General features: G+C 40.9%; 1 long non-coding RNA gene across 1 annotated transcript in view; it reads left to right on the top strand.

Moving 5' to 3' along the window:
- Positions 1-19,882, top strand: part of LOC125294686 — a 41,182-nt gene extending 21,300 nt beyond the window's left edge. The window contains exons 2-4 of the long non-coding RNA XR_007193548.1: positions 19,407-19,468; positions 19,573-19,670; positions 19,770-19,882. This is a non-coding gene — a long non-coding RNA (uncharacterized LOC125294686). The remainder of the gene's footprint in view (positions 1-19,406; positions 19,469-19,572; positions 19,671-19,769) is intronic.
- Positions 19,883-23,691: the final 3,809 nt, after the last annotated feature.

Here is a 23,691-nt window from a genome sequence, read left to right as displayed (position 1 = left end):
AGTGTTTTAAGTGTGCAAGTAGGCGGTTTGAGACAGCCAGAACGTCCCACACGATACCTTGACATGCTAGTGAGAGAGTTAGCAGCCTGGGCTTTTAGCTTAATTAGCACGTTCGCCTCCCGATCTGAGGTACTAGTATTTCCGGGCGAATGCAGGGCTGAGCCACCTAGTCAACACAACGCTGGTTACATCATAGATAGAGTCGGCATAAAGGTCACCGCCCCCACAAAGGGGTAGGCATGCTAACAGCGTATAATGGGAGTGAATGGGCGAAATCGCTAGTTGTTACACTCTCTCCAAACTAGTTTTGATGGAGATGATGGATAAGATGAAATGTAAAAATTAAAGTCGACATGATATGTCAATTTTATTCTCGAAATCTTGAAATGTCGACATGTCGACCCGTCATGGCAAAAAAAAATCTTCATGGGTGGCTTTAATACGCGTCGTATAATTCCCTCGATTTCTCAATGTTGACGACTAATTTCTCTGGTAGCAAACATTCAAAGTCAAAGTCAAAGTCAGCTTTATTGTCAATTCCTTCACATGTTCCAGACATACAAAGAGATCGAAATTACGTTTCTCACTATCCCACGGTGAAGACAAGACATATTTGACCAATTTTAAGTCCACAGACAACATAACATTCAAGTAAACAAAAAAAGTAAGTAAATAAGTGAATAAGAGGGCACATATAATAATTGAAAAAATAAGAGCAGCAACATTTTTTTTTGAAATTGTGCATAGACAGTCAATAAAATACTAGTGCAAAATACTGTAAAATACTATAAAATACTGTTTGACCTAAGTAATAAAGAAAGTGGCATAGTGGTGCAAGTTATGTAAGAGCAGCAGAAGTGTTGTGTTTTCAGGACAACAACACCAAGTTGTAAAGTGTACAAGTGTGCAAGTGTTCAAGTGTGCAGGTGGAGTAGTGCAGAGGGCCATTGTGGGTCCAATGTCCAGGATGTTATGTAGCTGAGGGTGGAGGGGGAGAGGAGGGAGAGAGTTCAGCATCCTTACAGCTTGGTGTATGAAGCTGTTGGTGAGTCTGGTAGTGGAGGCGCAGGCTTCTGTACCTCCTTCCCAGAGGGCAGTAGATCAAACAGATTGTGAGCAGGGGTGACTTGCATCACTCACAATTTTGGTCCTCTTTAAGGGTGAGGTGGGTGGTGTAAATGTCCTTCAGGGAGAGGAGTGAAGCACCAATGATCCCTTCCAGCTGTGTTCACTATGCTGCAGGGCTTTCCTGTTGTATTCAGTGCAGCTTCCGCACCACACAGCGATACAGCTGGATAGGATGCTCTCAATGGTGCCCCGATTTAGAATGTGGTCATGATGGCTGGTGGAGCACTTGCTCGCCTGAGTTTTCGCAGGAAGTACAGGCGGCGCTTGAGCTCTCTCGCCAGTGATGCAGTGTTGGTGGTCCAGGAGAGGTCTTCACTGATGTGCACCCCAGGAATTTGGTGCTGCTGGCTCTCTCCACCACAGCACCGTCGATGGTCAGTGGCAGGTGTTGGGTGTGACCTCTCCGGAAGTCAACAACAATCTCTTTGGTCTTGCTGACGTTCAGCAGGAGGTTGTTGTCCCTGCACCACGTGGTCAGATGGTCGACCTCCAACCTGTATTGAGTCTCGTTAAGCCCTTGGTGATGAGACCCACCAGAGTTGTGTCGTCAGCAAATTTCACTATGTGATTGTTGCTGTAGGTTGCAGTGCAGTCATCGTCAGCAGGGTGAAGAGCAGCGGACTGAGCACGCAAGGGGGCCCCTGTGCTCAGTGTGATGCTGCTTGAGGTATTGTTGCCAACACGTACTACTTGGGGCCTCTGACAGAGGAAGTCCAGTAGCCAGTTGCAGAGGTAGGTACTGAGTCCCAGTTTGTCAAGTTTGCAGATGAGTTGTTGTGGTATTATGGTGTTGAATGCAGAACTGAAGTCTATAAACAGCAATCTCACATATGAGTCTCTTTTTTCCAGGTGGGTGAGGGCTGGGTGGAGGGCAGAGCAGATTGCATCCTCTGTAGACCGCTTGGCTCGGTATGCAAACTGGAAGGGGTCCAGGGTGGGGGGGAGAATGGCTTTGATATGTGACATGACAAGCCGCTCAAAGCACTTCATGATGATGGGTGTCAGTGCCACAGGGCGGTAGTCATTGAAGCAGGCTGGAGCAGTTTTCTTCGGCACAGGTATGATGGTAGTTCGATGGTAGTTTCATTACCTTGCTAACTAGCTAACTTCATATTGTCAGTGTAACATATCCAACTAGTACACATTACTTGTTGAAACATTTTAGGGAATAAATTTATAGAATAAATTAAGGTGCAATTTATGAATATGCAGTGTTATGGCATAAGACGCTTGCTAAACCGAGCTAAATAGTCTGTAAATAGACAGTTCTACAATGAGTACATGAGACAGTTCTGGTAGTGTAACTGGAATTACCAAAATAAGGGAACTTAATGTTACTCTTAACCCCATTGACGTACAGATAACATACAGATAACTCTAGACATTCACTCATGAAAAATAAAAAAATCATTACAATATGGTGTGGATCTGATAACAATATGACAAATATATATATTTGTATTAATATATATATATATATATATATATATATATATACATACAAATATATACATTTGTCATATTGTTATCAGTAGAGAGCAAATATATATATTGTTATCAGTAGAGAGCAAATATACATTCAGCGAAATTTGTAGAGAGCAAATATACATTCAGCCAAAAAGATATGCTCTGTCTTCCAGAGAAGTACACTACAGTTCCAGCTGTTACTTGTCAACCAAAGGCCATCTCAGTGCCAAAAGCTAACCAAACCCATATCTGTGGTGAACTTAGCAAGGCAATAACAGAGGAGGAAAAATGGGCTGAGCATGCAATCACACTTCTCCAAAAAGATAGCATAGCTACAGGGAATTACATCTCTTGGGCTGCATACCATGCTTCACTTCAGCCAGAACTGTCTGACTCACCTGCTATAAACTCACTCCTTCCTCTTTTTCATGAAAAAGCTGCCAGCTTTGCCATGGTCAAACATGGCATGAATGTTGTAAAACAAATGACAGAGCACTTAAATCCTGGCCAGGTCCCAGTTATGGCATTTGACCAACCACTATATGCCATTGCAAAAATGATTCAGTGGAGTGATCCAGACTGTTATGGAGAGAGAAGGTTTGTGATTATGCTTGGTGGGTTACACATAGAGATGGCTCTATGGAACACAATTGGAGAGCTTTTAGATGGAAGTGGTTGGACAACTGCACTTGTAACGTGACTAATCTGAATCTTATTTTTAAATTTAGAGATTTAATTGTCTCTGGGGTGCCAGGCAGTATTTGCTGCCAATTCAAATATAGTCACCGTTAGAGCGACACTATCACACAAATCAAAACAACACAAACACGTTTTATAAGTTTCAAATCATATATTGTGATAGTTTAAATTAAACCAAAAATATGCATACACAACTTAAATACTCGATATCCCTCCATACAATCAAAAACAAAAATGCTATTTAAACAAAAAGGGGAAGTATGAGAAAGTCTGAGTCACTGAAGGAAAGCGAGTTGTGAAATATGTTGAATTATTTGTATACTGGTGGAAGGGAAACGTGAACTCGGAGATGAGTGTTTAGTTACCAGCGGGAGACTAGCCAGGGGAGCTGCAGAGTAGGCCTACGACTTGAACCAGGGATCTTCGCAACACCGCTGACAAGAGAAAGGAAAACATCTTGCCATGCTGCCGATCCATTCCGTGGATGCATAACACAAAATAGTTTGAGCGGTCCCTATTTTGCTCAGGATCCGCTGCTTCATAGTAATTCCTCAAAGGGATTAATCCACAAAGGTACGATCCAGAGGAATCAATGTAACTATCCAGTGTGAAATCTCTCTTTTAAAATGCTCCCGCCATGTCTCACATGCCCTCGGTAACTACTCTCTCCGATAGAGCTTCCTGTAATTAGCGCTCTCTGCGCCAGGTTAGGCCAAACAGCCTTTTATCGTCAGCTGGCTGCGTGGCGTTAACCTAATTGGCGTTTAACCAACCCGGTTGGATAAGCCTAAAGTAAATACATTTTTATTATAAAAAATATGGGCGGTCCGCTACACACTATGTGATGCTGGGGTGGCTACCTCTGGAACAGCAGACTCCTTCTTAAGGGTAGCACACTTGACCAAAAATCAGGTACAGTCATCAGGTGTCGCTGCTAGCCTTGTCAAAGCTTCAGAAGGATGCATGGCTATTGGAATCTTCAAGTATGTCCTTTGAGGCATGGAGGGGAGATATGATCAAAAAGTACCCAACATTCCAATATTGGAACATTGTTCTGGAGTTTGAGAGACTTGTCATGATATTTGTTTGTGCTCATCGAGTCCGAAATTTCAATCTTTATGTAGAGGTTTTGCAGGCATTGGCCCCTTGGTTTTTTGCACTTGACAGGACCAATTATGCCAGGTGGATTCCTACACATATCCGGGATATGAAAGCTCTTCCAGCCAGCATAAAGAGGGATCTTGCACATTTCTGGTGTATCCCAAAAACACAGAACAGGTTTTCCTGCATGCCAATTGATCAGGCCCACGAACAGAACAATGAAATGGTGAAAGGGATAGGGGGTGCCATTGGTCTAACAGAGAACCCTGTTGCCTTCAGACGATGGATGGTAGCAGGGCCAGAACAGGCAAGAGTACTTCTTGATTTTGAATCACAGTACTTGCATTCCAGTATAAATTCAGGCCATTTGCAACATGAGCAGAACTCCTCATATCAAGCCAGATACCAAAAACATGTGTCAGACCTGTGCCACACAATTGCTGGCATGGGCAATCCTTTCCAGGATACATGCTCAGAGTTGATTACATTAGACACCCGTAACTGTGCAAGTGATGAGGTTGTCAATACTGTACGCACTATAGAGAAATTGGGCAATAGTCAATATCAGAATTATGTGAAAGAAGTCCTTGTTCAAAGGAAAACATCAATACATCAGAGCATTAAGAGAAACAATGTTCCTCTCTTCAAGAATGCAAAAGCAAAGCCGAGATCCAAGGACAAAACTAAACTTACAGCTTTGAGAAGTGACTGCCATCTCTTCAGTCAGCTCTACATTGCAAGTAAATTCAGAGATGGGAATCTAGATGAATTTTTTTCTAATGAGAACACCATTCATCCTCCGGCACTTTCCAAAGAAGGTAAACTCAATTTGCCATTACAGAAATCTGATCTTCTGGGTCTAATAGCTCCTGATACTTACCCACCAGCCCCATCCTTTTTTGATGTCAAAATCATAGATGGAGCTGCTATTGTGCATGCTTTACCTGTTGATAAGGCATCTACCTTTGGTGAGTATGCCAGTGAGGTCTTTTTGCCATGGATTGGGCATCAGCTGAAGATGTGTAATAGACTTGACATTGTGTGGGATGTATATTGGAACAACAGTTTAAAAGAATCAACACGACAAAAGAGGGGACAAGGCGTCCGACAAAAGGTTGGTGAAATGACTAAGCTTCCCCGCAAGTTCTCTTATTTTCTAAAGAACTAATTAAACAAGGAGGAACTCTTTGAAATGTTAGCTGAGATCATTGAGTCCACAACATTTCAACACGGAAAAGTAGTATATGCCACCAAAGGTAGACATGTTGTCTCATCCGGTATTTCTGCCTCAATGCCAGAGTGTGACCATGAGGAGGCAGCCACAAGAGTGTGTGTCCATATAATAGATGCTCTACAAAAGGGTGCACAGAGTATTCTAATTAGGACAGTGGATACAGACATTGTAGTGATTCTTCTTGGGGTTTTTGGGAACCTTTTTGATGACCACCCATGCATTAATATATGGGTTGCTTTTGGTATGGGGCAAAACTTTCAGGAAATACACATCAATAGTATTTTCAAAATCTTGGGGAAGAGAACAAGCTCGGCTCTCCCAGGTTTTCACTCTTTCTCAGGTTGTGATACAACCTCTCAATTTCAGGGCAAAGGCAAAAAGTCAGCATGGGCTGCATGGAAATCATTTCCAGAAGTAACAGATGCCTTCATTGCTATGACAGCAAATCCTTTTCAAATGCTTAGCCAGGAATCAAACATATTTGCATTGCTGGAGAGGTACACTTGTGTTCTGTATGATAAGACAACCGATCTTGAAAAAGTCAATGATCTCAGGAAGGATTTGTTTTCTCAAAAATGTCTCTCAATGGAACACATCCCTCCCACACAGGCTGCACTGATACAGCATTCAAACAGAGCAGTGTACCAAGCTAGCATTTGGTCCAAAGGTCTGCAGGCTATCCAGTCAGTGCCCTCTCCTGAAAAATATGGATGGACTAAATTAGATGATTCTTGGACACCCCTATGGACACTTTTACCAGAGGCAGCCAAAGTATATAGAGAACTTCTTAAATGTGGCTGCAAAGCTGAGCCTCTCTGCTCTCGAAAGTGCCGATGCAAGGATGCTGGGTTGCCTTGTACAGCATTATGCCAATGTGCTGGAGCATGTGAATAGATGAAAATATACAGAACAGTAGGCTAGGACTAATGTAATCCAGTGTAGTGTTATACTATGTCTTAAGAAGTTACAGGGGACATGTGCTTAATTTTATGGTTTTATGAGATCTGCCTGATGTGCTTGTCTGTGTTTACAGTATCCTTGAGACAGCTGGTGGATATATGTAGCCATAGTGAATTACTTTTCATAATTCCTTTTCTTTTCAGACAGTTTGGCAGCCCATATTGTATGCTTAAAACAGAAATATATATATGAGACACTTACAGTACATAATCTCATGTGTGTAGGAGGTTGTTTAGGTGGCCAATTAGCTGCCAATTTTGTGGGCGGGCAGCGCAGCCTTTTTTCAATTTCTTTAAAAATTTGCTTTCCGTTTGAGATTTATTGGGGTAATCTTCCAGGATAATTTAGAATCATCCAAGGGACATATGGTAACACTTTATTTGAAGGGGTCTACATAAGGGTGACATGTAACCGTCATAAGAATGACATGACACATGTCATGCACATTAATGACGCATTATTGATGTTTATGACTGTTGTCATAATGTGTCATTTGGTTTTGAAATGTCAAGTTGACATTGTTTGGGTGTCATCATTATGACAACTTGACATTAGCCAAGATGACATTATTTGACGGTGTCTTTGTCATGACAACTTGACATTAGGCAAGAAAATGTAACCCGTTTACAACATTGTCATGACAGCTTGATATTAGCCAAGAAATGCAAGGTGTTTATGATTGTTATAACTTGACATATAACTGTGCTTGGCCTAAGTATATCTTCTAGGTTTATGAAGTGATGAGCCTGAACAATTGGCTGTCATGACACCATTATAAATTATGTCATGAACTTTCCTTGGCATGATATTGTCATGACAACTTGACATAACTGTTTGGCCGGACTTATCTTCTAGGTTTATGAAGTAATGAGCCTGAACAATTGGCTGTCATGACACCATTATAAATTGGTCATGAGCACTTTTCTTGACCTCAACTACAGTGGTACAGTTTTGCCTTGTCATTAAGCTGTCACAAAGAAGAAAATAGTTTCCCGACAGTGTCATGAATACTTACCTTTGACCTAAAGTACAGTGAACCATCCGAAATGTTTCCTGAACATGTCATTAATTGCCATTACACTATCATGTGCTTATAAAAGATATCTTAGTGCAGGCAATGGAAGGTTATGGCTGTTTCACTGACCTTATTACACATGCAAAAACAGAGTATGTGCCACTGCTGCAGTATTGTGTGACCTCTCAGATTGAACATTTAACAACATTGCACAACCTGTTTAATGACATGACATCAACACTCAAACTCAAGTTACCGAGCAGCAGTTTAATCAAAACCAAGCCAAAATCATACATATCATCCAAATGGACCACTGTCCTAAACATAAGAACTAAAACAATAAACAAAAAATGCGGACCACATAAAACTCCTGTTTGTTTGTTAACTCCAAACAAAACATATGTGCCACTGCTGCAGTATTGTGTGACCTCTCTGTTTCATTCATCAACTGTGAACTATCGGGGCATTTGAACTAATGCACATAATGAATGAGAGTGATAAAAAAACAAAATCAGCTATACTCAGGTATATTTATGGACAATAGGCAGAAGCCCCCCACTCTTTTTTTTGGCTGCCAGGATTGCACTAATTTCCTCAGTTACAGCCTGACGGCACCTCTCTGCAAAATCGGAAATCTTTTCTGACTCAGCTTCTTGTGCTTCTTGGACCTTTTTCAGCACATCAGGGAACACCATCGCCAGTTCCCCAACAATTGCCGTTCTGGCTATGGTGTTTCTGTCCACATTAATCCGGTCAAAGGCACGTTTCATTGAGCCTACTTTCTTGAACAACTTGAAAGCTTCTTTGTAACGCCTTACGACACCCTCCACAGTTGTCACTTTAAAAGAGGAAACAAAACAAAACAAAACTTAGATTGCACTCAGCTGTTTTCCTTTACAAATAGGAATAAATAATAATAATAATAATAAATAACAGCTAGTGTTAAAGTGATGGTTTGGAGTAATTCCTCAGCTGTTTTCCTAAGGCTACAAATGATATAGCCAATAGGCCGTGGTGAATGTAAAGCTGAATGTTACCAGTGAAACTTTTGGGATGAACTACCTGTTTCAGCTATACAGACAACAACAGCTAGTGTTAAAGTGATGGTTTGGAGTAATTCCAATCATAGCCCAGTGATGTGAGCTTGGTGAGTACTGTTGATAGCAGGAAAAGTCAAAGAATTTGGAACAACATATACTGAATGGCGAACGTGCTGCTTACGCTTATTCAATGGAACAAAAGCTCACTTTCACTTTCGGTACCATTCAGTGAATGTTTTTCCAAATTCTTTCCTTTTCTGCCCCCATAGGGCCTATGTTAAAGATTTTTGAAACAAGAATTAACCAAGAGTACATACACAGGTTAAACAGAATAAACTACATATTTTCTGAAAGCCTAAGATCTCTGGATGTGATTTAACATGAATTGAGACTTGTCCAAAGCATGCAAAAAAAGTTGGTTTCGAGGAAGAGGGGATGGGCGCCCCCCATTTGGCCTGTGGCATACAAACTACTTAGGTTAATTTTGGGTAAGAAAACAAATAATTATTATAATATAAAAATAATAATAAGTATTATCTCTACTTACTTCTTGAACGACTATGGGAATCTAGGGGTAGATGTTTGTGGGTCTTTTTGGACTTCTTGTTGGACTTCTTTTTTTTTATTTTTTTTCTGGTCCTCTTCATCGGAGCTCTGGCATCCAGAAGAAGAGGATGGGTCAGGAGAACTTGAAGATGATACAATGAGGTGGTGGGTAGTCTTGCTGGAACCTGTGAAAACGTGTAGGGTGGACAAGCATGGAGATTTATAAGTAAACAAATCTTAAATACTTGAAACAATTTTCCAGGTTGATGGTGTAGTGTAGCCTGGGTTTTCCCATGCTGCCTTACGCGCACAATTTTTTTTCACGCTGCTAGGCAGCCTGGATTCCATGGAGCAAATTTCGCCTCAGTTAGGGGGACCAATCACAGAACGGAGGGTGGGCAGCAAGACGATGACGACACACCGAAGCCATTATGAGCTACGTACAGACGCATTTGATAGACATTCATAGCGCCCAATAAACGGCTCTGGGTATTCGTAAACCACGTTTCAAATACGAAAAATGTCTAGTTCCCAGACCCCATCTCAATGAGATGAGGGCTGACGTTAGCCAGGCTAGGTGTAGTGACCTTCTGCAATTGATTATTTGAGAGCAGGAGCACCTGTAGAAATGTTGGCCCCTAAAAATAATGTTGATTGTTGACACAAACATTGATTATAATATTAAAATATTCTCTGAGGCCCCCTATTAGTGCCAGGCCTTAAGAATTATCCTCCCCCCTCTATCTACTGTTGCCATGCCCCCTCTCACACATTCTACTAGGTAAAATAGAAGCCAAACTGTAGTAAAAAATTATTTGTAAGTACATACTGTAAACAAATGTGATTAACTTCATCAGTCTGCCTGCCTCATATTTGCATTAACTGATGATTGTGCCTGGTGAAGACACGCCTCGACCATTTGCAAATCAAGTCTTTTGTCATGTACGACGGCCCAGCTTTTGTCTTATGCCAGACTTCACCATTAGCCTGGCTAGCGCCACCACTTCTCAATGAGACGTGGTCTGGGAACCAAACGTTAATTTTCTCGTATTTGAAAAAAAAATGCCCAGATCCGTTTATTGGGTGCCACGGATGTCTATCAAATGTGTCTGTGCATAGCTCATCCCCTATCTCAGGCGAAAATTTGCTCCATGGTCTCCAGGCTGCCTTAGCAGCGTGAATCAAATCGCGCGCAAGGCAGCATGGGAACACCCAGGCTACTTCACCATAAGTGGTCGGCGCCAATTAAGAACGCATAGGTCCGGGGCGTGTCTGAACTTTTCCACTGGAGCAGACAAAGAGCCTACTAACAGGATAAAAGGCAGTGACATACGAGAGTCGTGAGGTGACTTGAACAGAGGCAACTCGGTTCATGTTCTCCTCCAAGCCGGCTTGTAATAAACCTTGTGAGCGTTCCCTTTCTTAACACATCTCAGTTCGGTTTTGCTTCCACGTCATTTTTAATTCTCACCACAAGAATCCTAGTCCATATTTTGTCATTCATTTTAATGATTTTGTAACATGCTAAAACAGGCAAATAGCACCGTGGCTCAGTAGACTCAGGCATCATAACCTAAACCCAAATCCGACCCGAGGTCATTTCCTGACCCTTCCCTCTTTCCAACTCATTGCCTATCACTCTCTACTGTCCTATCATAATAAAGACAAAAAGCCCCCAAAATAAAACATGCAAATCCACACAGGCAAGCAATTTGTTAAAATCTACATAAAAGGAAGCAGTGGCCTAAAGTGTCTGGATGTGAACTGTAATCTTTGAAGCACTTCATGGATAGCATGACAGATGTCATTGTACCTGGATTTTCACTGGATTTTGGCTCCTTGCTTTCTACATGTGCTCCCTTTAGTTGTTCCACCAGAAGTCTTTGTCCCTTTTCAGGTCAATATTGGCCTCCTCGAGGTGCTTAACACGTTCTTCAAGATGACTTTTTAACCACCAGGAAGTCTTTGTCCTTTTCTTCCTCCTCGAAACACGAAGATGACTAATCTTCTGCTGTGCCAATTTGTTCTCCTCTCTCAGTTTGGCCATCTGCATCACGCCAGTTGGTGACCCTACACATTTGGGGGACAAATAAACATAACAAAATTTGTTAATTCTATTAAAACTGACTGTACATAATTGTTACCTTTTGGCACAGAATGTGTTTACAGAATGAAGTAGATCTGGTAAAAAAAAAAGTCACCATTCCATACTTAAACTGCATGTTCCATGAATTCAGCATCTACATGTTGTCATAAAAAATTGTTCGACGAATTATATTCCTTGCACGACATTATATTCTTAGCACGACATGAGTCTAAATTAAGCACCCAAAGAATGTATGGTAGTGTACAACTGTCCTCTTCAAAAGATAAACCTGCAATAGATCCATTGTTCTGACAACACTTGAAGAGTTGATGCAAAAAAAATTAGTCCATTTGTGATGAATGTACAGAAATATATTTATGTACTTTATTTATTATCAGTCCAACTCCAATGGGATTGTTTTGGTTTGATTCATTTAACTTGGTAATAACATTATAATTGCAGTTTGACAGAAATCACTTGGAAATCATTTTATTTTTTCCATATTTCTGAATATGGACTTTAAAAATGGTTTTATATCTGAACTCTGCTTGCTGATCACCATCTAGGCTAAGTTGGGATAGGTGCATGTGTTTGCTTTCAACAAGATTTGACTTACAAGATTTTTTCGGAGAACTTTCCTTTGCTGCCTCCTCCAGGCATGTGTCATCTTTCTTCCTTTTACTACCCGCGCGGCCGCCACACTTCTTCCCACGAGTTTCCATCGAGGCTAGTGTTAACCAAATTGTGAAAAGCAAAAACACACCCTTTAAAACCAGGTTAAAATGAACCTGCACAAGTTGGTCATAAGATTGGCAAACCAAGTTGTTTTAAACAGACCTTTACTGAAACCTTTGCTACTTTAGCCTATTCCAGTTAACGTTAAAGTTTAGGCTAATGCCCCTCTTGCTTCCAGAGTGCCACCTTACACACTATGCACACCTACTTATTCACTTACCCACTTAGCACTTAATGGGATTAACATCATTCAGTATTACTTATTTTGCACATTTTAAGTGCCAAAACATACGATGTATTACTCTCTCTCTCTCTCTCTTAGTATAACGAGAATGATGAGATGAAGAAAATGACGAGCAATACCGGTAGTTTACTGTTAACAAAAGTTAGCTAAGCTAGCTGACATCTGTTACACTAACACTAACAAAAGTTAATAATGTTAACTGCAAGCTCTGTTAATATAGTTAATAATGTTAACTGCAAAGAAAAACACACAGAAATTATAACTAAGATGCTTTAGTTTACCTAATTAGTGAATGCTTCTCTTCCGTTCCGACCTGGTTCCAACACGTCAGTTGCTTGCTGGGCTTCTATAGGTTTGTCACGGTCATCGTCAGAATTTGCTTGCGCTTGACGGTGGTTGTGGTATTTACGGTAGCGTGCATGCAGGTTGATAAAGCTATGACAAGATTTATTTTAAGTTAAATAAATTAATAAATATATACAACTACTATGAGGATGAAAAAGGGAAATATTTTTTTTCCTGAACATTTCAAATTCCACTAGGTGGAGTGCTAATGTTCTTACGGTACTTACCGCCTAAAATTCAAAAATCTAATTCGGGCGCCAGGATGTTGTTGTACAGTAGTTGGGATTGAAGCACTGGATTAAGGACCCCTGCCATGATGACACTGTTACAACAAAGACTTATAAAAAATACTAGGCGCTCAGATACCATAAAAAACAGGAGAAAAATAGTTGTATGGATGCAGAAATGGGGAATGCTGAAGAGGACCATGAACTGCAGAAAATGCAATTTCAACATGAAACTGAAGAGAGAAAACGGAAGTGATGGTTTCCGATGGTAAGGTCTTATCTAATCCTCTTTCAAACAAGATTATAAGATTTTAGGCTACTTCGTAAATGTAATAGCTACCACTAGTGCATCTACTTTTTATAGGCTATTGTTGCTGTGTGTTAGTGTGTTAGCCTATTATAATAGAAAATAGCTATCAAAGCAGTAGCCTAGACTTCATACTTCTCATATTTTTTATTTTATTTTATTTAAGTGAAATAATTCTAATGCTTTGCTTTAATTTTCCTCAGGGTCTGTAAGCATCACAAAAGCTCCCCCCTGTCCGTGCGCAATGGCTCAATATTTTCAAAGTCCCACACTCCATTGGTGAAATGGCTTGAATTCATGCTCAGGTAGGCCTAGGCATCTAGGGCTATGTAGAAATGTCCTATTAACCCATTATATCCATGTCTTTGTTGAAATAGTTGTTTTGGTAGCTGATACAGTCCAGACATGGGTATAGAAACATAAAATGACACCTATGACACTTTTTGAAGTTTCTGAAATTTCAATGACTGAAAATGAAAGTGAAAGAATTCCAGACCAATTCGAATTGTGGACCAGATATTGTTTGACCATGATTCCCTAATAAAATCAATTTAACATTAGGCTACAACACCTGAGTGACACTTAGCCTAATGTCTAACAGTCATAAACATCAATGATGTGTCATTTGTGCATGACTTGATTTTAGATTTTATGTAATATGCTCATGGCTCTTGTCATCTTGCTTCTCTAAAGGTTTGCGCAAGGTTTGCAGTTGAAACAATTGGTTATGATATCAGATGGAATTGCAGCAAGCTCGAAGACTTTGTCAAGAATGGCAAAATTACTCAGAGAGGTTGGTACATGACACATAGGGTGATATTAATATAAAATGAAAAATGCCCATGATAGTAAATGCAACCCATTGTAAAATGTATGCGTGAAGCTCATAGTAGGCCTATTCCAGTGTTTCCCATACATTGACATATTTGTGGCGGGCCACCACAATATCAACATTGACCACCACACAATGATTTTCCAGGTTGTACTAAATTGTGCTAAATCTGGTTAGCATCATAACCACGCTGCACTAATTTGTTAAAAACTGTTGCATTGAAGTTAATTCTGCAAACCTACCACCACAAATAGAATTCAATTCTGTCGGAAACACTGTATTCCATACAAAAGGGTCCCTATTCAGTGTGTTTGATAAAAAGAGCTTGCAAATTGTATGTTACAGTACTAATGTACTGATTTCTGTGTTCCAAGGTGTGTATGTCTGCCCTCAGACGACTGAAGGACAGAGGAATGCGAATTGGTGGTCGTCATCGATTTGTTGTTATTGATGAAAGCAAATTCGCCCACAAACGAAAGGTAGCCTACTGGTTGTGTATTTGTGTACCTCTGTCCCACAACACAATCACAGTTAATTAGTTGTCATTCATTGTCTTTGTTTCCACCCCTTACTTTTCAGTATCACCGAGGCCGATGTGGTAACACTTGGCGTCGCAAGCGCACATGGGTCTTTGGGATGCTGGAAGTCGATGGTCACTCCAGAAGACCCATTTTGAAACTAGTCAGGAATCGCTCAAGGCGTACTCTTACAAGACAAATCCGGAGACACGTCAGGACCAATGCATCCATCCTCACAGATGAATGGCGTGCCTACAAGAATCAACTTTCCCAGTATGGGTATAGGCAATTCTCAGTCTGCCACAAACAAAACTTTGTAAATCCAGAAAACAGTGCACATACTCAACATATTGAACGTGCATGGCAGACATACAAAAACCAAATATGGCGTCTCAGGGGGAATCGAACCCCTCAGTCCCTCAAAACACACCTTAAAATGATTGAGTGGTACTACTGGTTAGGAATCCGCCATCGTAATGGTGTGTTGGGTAGACTCGTGCATGACTTGAAAAAGCTGCAGAAATGATGGCAATGAAAATGTGCTTTAGGACTAGTATGTGAATAGTTTAATCCATGTTCCACATACACAGTTATGTTAGCTGGAATGGTTACATGTCCATGTGTTATGATTTTGCAAAATGAATTGCTGAAATAAACTCTTTTAAGTCATGACTGAGTATGGTATTTGTTGTTATTATAGTTGAATTAGACTCAATGTTCCAATGTACAGAAATAGGACCTACATGATAGTGTAATGGCGTTTAATGACATGTTCAGGAAACATCTCAGATGGTTCACTGTACTTTAGGTCAAAGGTAATGGCACTGTCAGGAAACTATTTTGGTGTGTAATAGTTATTTGTGACAGCTTAATGACAAGGCAAAACTGTACCACTGTAGTTGAGGTCAAGAAAAGTACTCATGACCAATTTATAATGGTGTCATGACAGCCAATTGTTCAGGCTCATCACTTCATAAACCTAGAAGATAAGTCCAGCCAAACAGTTATGTCAAGTTGTCATGACAATATCATGCCAAGGAAAGTTCATGACACAATTTATAATGGTGTCATGACAGCCAATTGTTCAGGCTCATCACTTCATAAACCTAGAAGATATACTTAGGGCAAACACAGTTATATGTCAAGTTGTCATAACAATCATAAACACCTTGCATTTCTTGGCTAATGTCAAGTTGTCATGACAAAGACACCGTCAAATAATGTCATCTTGTCTAATGTCAAGTTGTCATAATGATGACACCCAAACAATGTCAACTTGACATTTCAAAAACCGAATGACACATTATGACAACAGTCATAAACATCAATAATGTGTCATTAATGTGCATGACATGTGTCATGTCATTCTTATGACGGTTACATGTCACCCTTATGTAGACCTCTTCAAATAAAGTGTTACCGGACATATATACCACATTTCAAGCTTTTAGGGGGTTGTTTAGGTGGCCTCTGAATCAGCTGTCAATTATATGGCGGGGGAGCGCTGCATTTTTCAATTTCTTTAAAAACTCACTTCCTGTTTGAGATTTTTGGTGTCATCTTCCAGGATGACCCAGGGAACATATATACCAAATTTCAAGCTTTTAGGAGGTTGTGTAGGTGGCTTTTGAATCAGCTATTAATTGTATGGGCGGCCATTTTGAATTTCTTTAAAATCTCACTTCCTGTTTGAGATATTTTTGGGCACCCCTTCTAGGATGTCTTAGAATCACCCAAGGAACAAATCTACCAAATGTCATGCTTCTATCCACCGCGCAAAGATTTTTCACATAATCTCCCCTACTACTAAGACTAAAACCTTTTGTGTTCATGGACTTTGCTGCTCTTATTTGTTGATCTCTGATTTCGGAAGTGCCTTTTGTTACCAAGCAATTTTTCTAATTTTGGATTTTCTGTTTTTTCCCTCCTTTTTGCTGAACTGATTTATGGACTCTGTTTCTGAGCTTTTTGTGGAATAAACAAGACAACATTTTTTTATTTGAACCTCTGCATTTGAGTCTGATCTCTACCTGGACCATAGCACAGTGGTTAGCACACCTGCCTGCCAAGCCAGCGACCCGGGTTCAATCCCTGAATCGGTTCTAATAGTGTCAAATGAAGTATGGTGCAAACGACACTGTAAAGGTGTGTGTGTCAAATGAAGTATGGTGCAAACGACACTGTAAAGGTGTGTAAGGTGCAAACAACACTTTAACCTTCTAATACTGTTCGGTCAAAAATGACCGATTTATTCATTCCCTGTACCATAAATATGGCATTTTTCATCAGATTGTCTCAAGATCTTATGATATCCTTCACAAAAGGCTTTTGGACACATCGACTTTATTTTGAGTACTTTCTTTAAATTTTGAGTGATTTATTCAACGTAGAAACACTTGTTTTGTTTACATGACCGCCATAGGAAAAGAATGGGAAAGAGTATAATTTTCATCCAGGAGATAAAAGACATCTCCTTACACACACTCCTACACCACCAATGTTCCCACACACATGCATGCATACACACACAGAAGCACACACACAGGCACACATACAGTACACACACATGTACACCCACTCATAGACACACACACACACTCAGTACATGTTGCCAGTTCATGTTGTCATGTTGCCACTTGTACCAATACACATAGGCATTCATACACATACACACATAGTTCATGTTATCAGTTTATGTTGTCATTTTGCCACTTGTGCATGTGAACCACCAATGTTCGCACACACAGGCATGCACGCACACACAGAAACACACCCCCCCCACACACCCACACAAACAGACACACACACAGTACAGTACACACCACAAACAGTAAATTAAGGTGGGTAGCAACGAACAGTGTTTAAAGGGTAAAGGTGTGTGTGTCAAATGAAGTAAGGTGCAAACAACACTAAAGGTGTGTGTGTCAAATGAAGTAAGGTGCAAACGACACTGTAAGGTGTGTATGGTGCAAACGACACTAAAGGTGTGTGGTGCAAACGACACTGTAAAGGTGTGTGTGTCAAATGAAGTAAGGTGCAAACGACACTGTAAAGGTGTGTGTATCAAATGAAGTAAGGTGCAAACGTGGTTGATATTCTTTCTCCTGCTCAAACAAAAGGTGTGCATGCATATAGTTCTGCGTTAAGTTGATTTTGATAACGTGTTTACAAACTTTACTTTACAGAACATTGTAAATAGCCTACTGTCATGCAGTTAATGGCCCTCGTTTCAGCCCTCGTTTCAGCCAGCATCGTTTAAGACAGACACGGTCAAGACAAGCAAGTTTACCTGTGCAAGTTCACCGAGCACAGGCACCGACAAAGGCAAAATGTGCCGTTCCTCCATATCTGTCATCACCGGCCATTGCCGAAAACGGCATCATGCCAAAAGGGGCAGAAATCCCCTTAACCTCCAGGAACTTAAACGGTCCTCACCAACAGAAACCTCCTTCTCCATGGGCTTGTGGAACTGTCAATCCGCAGTCAACAAAATCGACTTCATAGCTGGCTATGCCAACCACCTTTCATTGGAACTCCTTGCTCTCACTGAGACTTGGATCAAACCAGAGAACACTGCCACCCCGAATTCCATGCCATCACAGTGATCGCCCCAGCAAAACTCTACGTGCTGGTCATCTACCGCCCTCCAGGCCAACTAGGCGACTTTATTGACGAACTTGACACTCTGCTATCCTCCATCCCTGAGCATGACTGTCCGCTTCTTGTTCTCGGTGATATGAACATCCACTTAGATGCCCCAGGCTCAGCGGACTTTTTGGCCCTGGTCCACTCCTTTGACCTCGAACTGGTTCAAAGCCCACCGACTCACAAAGCTGGCAAAGAGCTTGACTTGATCTTCACTCGGAACTGCAGCACAGACACCCTCATGGTGACGCCTCTCTACAACATACGGAAAATCAGGACTTACTTGACTCAAGATGCTACCCAACTTCTGGTTCAGGCAACAGTCATCTCACGACTCGACTACTGCAATGCCCTCCTGACAGGTCTCCCAGCCTGCGCGAGTGAAACCACTTCAGATGATCCAGAACGCAGCGGCGGCGCCTGGTCTACAACCAACCCAAAAGGGCACATGTTACCCCGCTGCTCATCCAGTTACACTGGCTACCTATGGCGGCCCGCATCAAATTCAAGTCTCTAACGCTTGCCTACAAAGTAGTCTCCGGTTCTGCTCCCACCTACTTGAATGCCCTCTTACAGACTTACACTACCTCCAGACGCTGCGCCCTCTGACGAATCCACATCTAGCTCTACCACCGGTGCGGCTCAAGCCAATCCAAACTTTTTTCATCTGTTGTTCCTCGTTGGTGGAACACACTTCCAGTTCCTACAAGGGCAGGGACATCCTTTTCCACTTTCAAAAAACTCCTGAAGACCCAGCTCTTTAGAGAACACCTACTCTCATAGCAACACTTACAACAAGTCTTACTGATCCTAGCACTCACCAGCCGTTTTAAACTGACAAGTAACTGTTAAAAACAGCACTCACCGACGACTTATTCTTACTGTACTCTAATGTTTTTTTTTTTTAAACTGTCCTAAAATTGTGAGAATTGTTCTAAAAACTTACTGTTTACCATGTTGTTAGTCGCTTTGGTTAAAAAGCGTCAGCCAAATGTAATGTAATGTTATTGAATTCGTAGGCTGGGATTCCTCTCGGTAACAATTATGTTTGGTAGCCTCCTGCTTTTTCAGAAGGGGCGGCAGTCAGGCTACTGACAGAGCAATGTACAGTGGCAGAGCGACGCACAGTGGCTAAAAGTGGTACTAAAGCTTCACGCCTCGTAATGCGCGACTGAAGTGGCCATTTGAAAGCGATGCCCACAGTAGTAGCCTTGCAAAAGAACAAGTGAGCAGAACCAGCTTTATTAAAGTGTATTTTTTTGTGTCGTCATTTACAGGAAGCAGTACGCCGTCTTCACAACTCGGAGACAAATTGCAGGTGCTACGAACCGGAGCAAGGGTAAGATTTAAAGAATATGCTTTCATTCTGCGGTAGGCTATAAGGAAATGGATACGTATAGATAGGATAGATACCGATCATAACTGTACATTTTGTTTTCACAGACTAATATCGCCTCATAATGAGGCGGTGACCTCCTATTTGCTCGGAGCAATATCTGCAAGTCCAGATTTACACGATGTTGATAAAGACGACGTTGTGTGTAAGTGACTTGTTTTTACTGTTTCTCCTTCCTTGTTTAATGTTACTGTGACTTCCGTTTGATTTTTATTCATACCACTCTCATTTAATTGTTTTCCAGCCGCCTGTAAGACATACTACGAGACGGTACGCAGGAGCTTTAGATATACCCAGCCAGAAAACTCATTGCGGGCGGAAGCTGCGAAGAGTTCAGCTCGGAGTCGAGCGAGAAGAAAGAGGGTAAGACTTTATTTGGTGACTATTTTTCAGGTGCATTGATAGATGTGTTGTGTCCATAAGCAGTGCATCGCGACGCACAGTACTGATTCATTGTTTTTACAGCTGCTGGAATCGGTGACCGAAAGTGTGCTAGCAGATGACGAGGTGGAACTCTGGAAGTCCGCCAATCGTGAGACCTCATGTCTGACAAAGAAGATGGCGTTGTTGGCGGGTCTCTGGATGGATTGTACGGTCGCCGCCATTTCAGAGGGCCGGAGCTCTCTGAACTCTGTGCTTGCAGTCCCGTTAGAGGCGGCGCCGGTACAGAGCCACGCACAATAGGCGCCTGCATAAAGGACCTGCCTCGAAAGAACGCCGCCAGTTACATACAACCCCGGTGAGGCAAAACGGACAGTTCACGGAGTTGTAGTTTTGGATCATCCTCTACCCATGTGTGGCAGATCCTCACTTTCTATATAGTTATGACCGCCGCTTCAGGTTTAGTCAGATTTTTTTTTTTTTTTTTTTTTTTTTTCTTTTCGATGTCCAAATTTCCGTCAATGATTCCGGACACTGAAAGACCGGGTAGACAAAACTTGGTGGGCATGTAACCCCATATGGATAGCATGGAACCATCGTTTTCGTTTTGATCTGTAGCCCCCACGCTGGACTGCACCCCCGAAGGAGGGTAGGGCAGACACAGTTTTCTGTGAATATCTCGAGAACCGTAAGGTTTAGGAGGACCATTATTTTTTTTTGTATGTTGATCTCAAGGGGCCATGTCAACGCATTCCATAACCACTCATTTCATGTATAGCGCCACCTAGTTAAACACAAAAAAGTAAAAATGAGGTGGTGTAATTGAAGGTATCTGTGACCTAACATAGTCAAACTGCACGAAATTGGAAGTGTAGGATCATTATGACACCCTCTGTATGCACGCCAAGTTTTGTGGAATTCCGTTCATGGGGGGCCACACAATAAATTAATTTATGTTACTATACACCAACTGGCCTGTAGGTGGCCGGAGACAGTTTTCTGTGAATATCTCGAGAACCGTGAGGGCCTAGGAGGTCCACCTTTTTTTTTGTATGTTGGTCTTAAGGGGGCATGTCAACCCATCCCATTACCACTTATTTCATGTATAGCGCCACCTAGTTAAAAATTAAAAGCATAAAATTAGGTGTTTTCATCTCAATATCTCTGGCTGACAAGGTCAAAACTGCACAAAATTAAAAGTGTAGGATCATTATGACACCCTCTGAATGCATGCCAAGTTTTGTGTACTTTCGTTCATGGGGGCCTTACAATAAAATAATTTATGTGTACATTTAGTGACGCATACACCAACAAGGATTCCCGGACACTGAAAGACCGGGTACACAAAACTTGGTGAGCATGTACCCCCATATGGATAGCATGGAACCGCCATTTTTCGCTTTCATCTGCAGCCCCCGCTGGACTGGACCCCCGAAAGGAGGGTAGGCAGACACAGTTCTCTGTGAATCTTTTTATGGTATGTTGGTCTCAAGGGCCCACATAAACCTGACTCATAATCACTCATTTGTGATTTGCCCCCGGTAAAAAAAAATGAAAATCAGTAGGATTAAAAGAAAGCCAAAATAAATATTCATCATCATCATCATGGCTGCATTTTCAGTATTGGCTTTGAAGTAGTCGCTTTGTCCACTAGATGGCGATCGCTGCAGTGAGACGTAATTTTGTTGGAAGTTAAAAGGGGTTGAAAAAACAATGGACGCTTCATACAAGGACTGTAATTTACCGCAGCTTAACATCTAATAAGGATAGGACGATGTTCACATGAAGTGTAATTCCCATTTCTTCTTGAAGCCGAAATAAATCTGAGGATGTTTATCGGACATGCTTGGTTTTTACTGCAGGTAATGCTAATCTTGTAATATCAATAAGGACCTAGGTAATGTTACCGCTAAAGCTTGGTTGAGTGATGGAGCCATTTGATTTATTGCATTTGTAGAAAACTATAAATGCGGTTATACCAAGCAAATGTATAGCAGCACTGTTTGTATCTTTCGACTGTCATTTATTGCACGTGCTACAAAAATCATTCTGTGCAATGGAAGATTTACCAACGCTATAATCGGGTCTGATGCAGTTTTGCCTATACATGCGGAGACTGAGACTTGTTTATTTTGTTTTAAGTGCGCAGGGTGTGAGAGGGGAATCGATGTGCTTTGATTACAGCTTGGTAGTTGTAGTCTGTGAAATTAAAAAAGACACGGTGTGTGAAGTATCCAAACAATGACACCTTCATTTCATTATGGCTGTTTTAGCAAAACACCTTAAGCTACTGTGTAGTAGGTCCCATTTAGAAGTGGCTACTTCATTTGGCGCTTTCCTTGACTCATGGAGCTGCGTGAATGTTATTACAACTTTTCGCCACGATATGACAGTTTAAGTCCGCTTGATACTGTAAGGCGAAGCCATTGGTTTCCAAAGGAGATTTTATTTGTGTCGCCAGGATAGCCTATTGACAATTTATGTTGTCAATAGGCCTACCTTATAATCCTACCTGTAGCTTAGGGAAGCTAACAACTTTCTATTAGGATCTAGTTTGTTAGTTACCGCTTTGTCATAACTCCCTGATGCATTTTTGCATTTAGAATAGCCAGAGCGTATATATCTCAATCGAACATTAAACAATATCGGTGCCTATGGACTAGGCTGGGTGAACCCAGCCTGATCTGCCCGCTATTTATTTTTTTGATTTCTTAAAAGATTGAGCTTGGTCTGATGAAAGCCAGACTAGCCATGGACCTCAGTTAAACAATGCAAGGAACATGAATCAGCCTATATTTGCACTAACAATAACGACAAAAGCTCTTTCAACTTTGGCCCTGCTAAAATGTGTATGAACAGTCTAGCTTAATGATTTCATCAAGGCCCATTTGGACATGTCAGTTATTTGCACCACTGGTTAGATGTAAACAGCACTTCGCTTCAGACTAGGCTACTGTTACTTAATTTGTGCATTAACAATAACGTTTCAGACTACTGTTACTTAATTTGTGCATTGACAATAAAGTATTACATGAACTAAAGATGACTAAAATCTTATGTAGAAGAAGAAACATTCACAAAAAATCCATCCATCCAAAAAAATGACCTTTGTTTTTGATAGCTGTTGAAAACGCATGGAACTGACAGAGATGTTTTGTTTAAAAATACATAAAAATAAATAAATAAATAACATTATGCTGATACCTTTTGCTTTTCCCAAATACAATGTAGCCTACAGGTGTAAGTGACCTTTCATCAATCCAGTTGCAATGGATGAACTGTGATGAACTGCCCTACTTGTGATTGTTTAGAGATTTTAAAGGTTTTATAACAATTCTACATCTTCTTTGGCTATTCTACAATCTATTCACCTTTTCAGCACCAGTAGGTACTTTCTGTGCAGCAGCACACACACACTCAGGCATGCCAAACAAGCATACACAAAAGTTTCAAGAGTGGGGGATGGAGTAAAATATGGAGACAAATTGAAGTGTGATTTATTTTTTGCTGAACGGATGTACAGGACTGAGCTGGCGAAACATATTTTGTACCGCTATGCGTACATCTAGTTGTGTTTGTTTTAATAAAGCTCTTTCTTTGCATAAACATGTTCCTGGCAAATGTTCATTTCCTCTATAAATTCATTCATGTCCTTGATGGTAGCCTAATAATAGTGTAGTAGCCTACATAGGATAACATGAATATACAGCATAATATGAATAAATAAATATATATATATGTATGTGTATATATATATATATATATATATATATATATATATATAT

Source organism: Alosa alosa, chromosome 5, assembly GCF_017589495.1.
Source record: "Alosa alosa isolate M-15738 ecotype Scorff River chromosome 5, AALO_Geno_1.1, whole genome shotgun sequence".
Classification (NCBI taxonomy): Eukaryota; Metazoa; Chordata; class Actinopteri; order Clupeiformes; family Clupeidae; genus Alosa; species Alosa alosa.
Note: the sequence above shows the minus strand (reverse complement) of the source record. Positions and strands in the feature narration are given on the sequence as shown.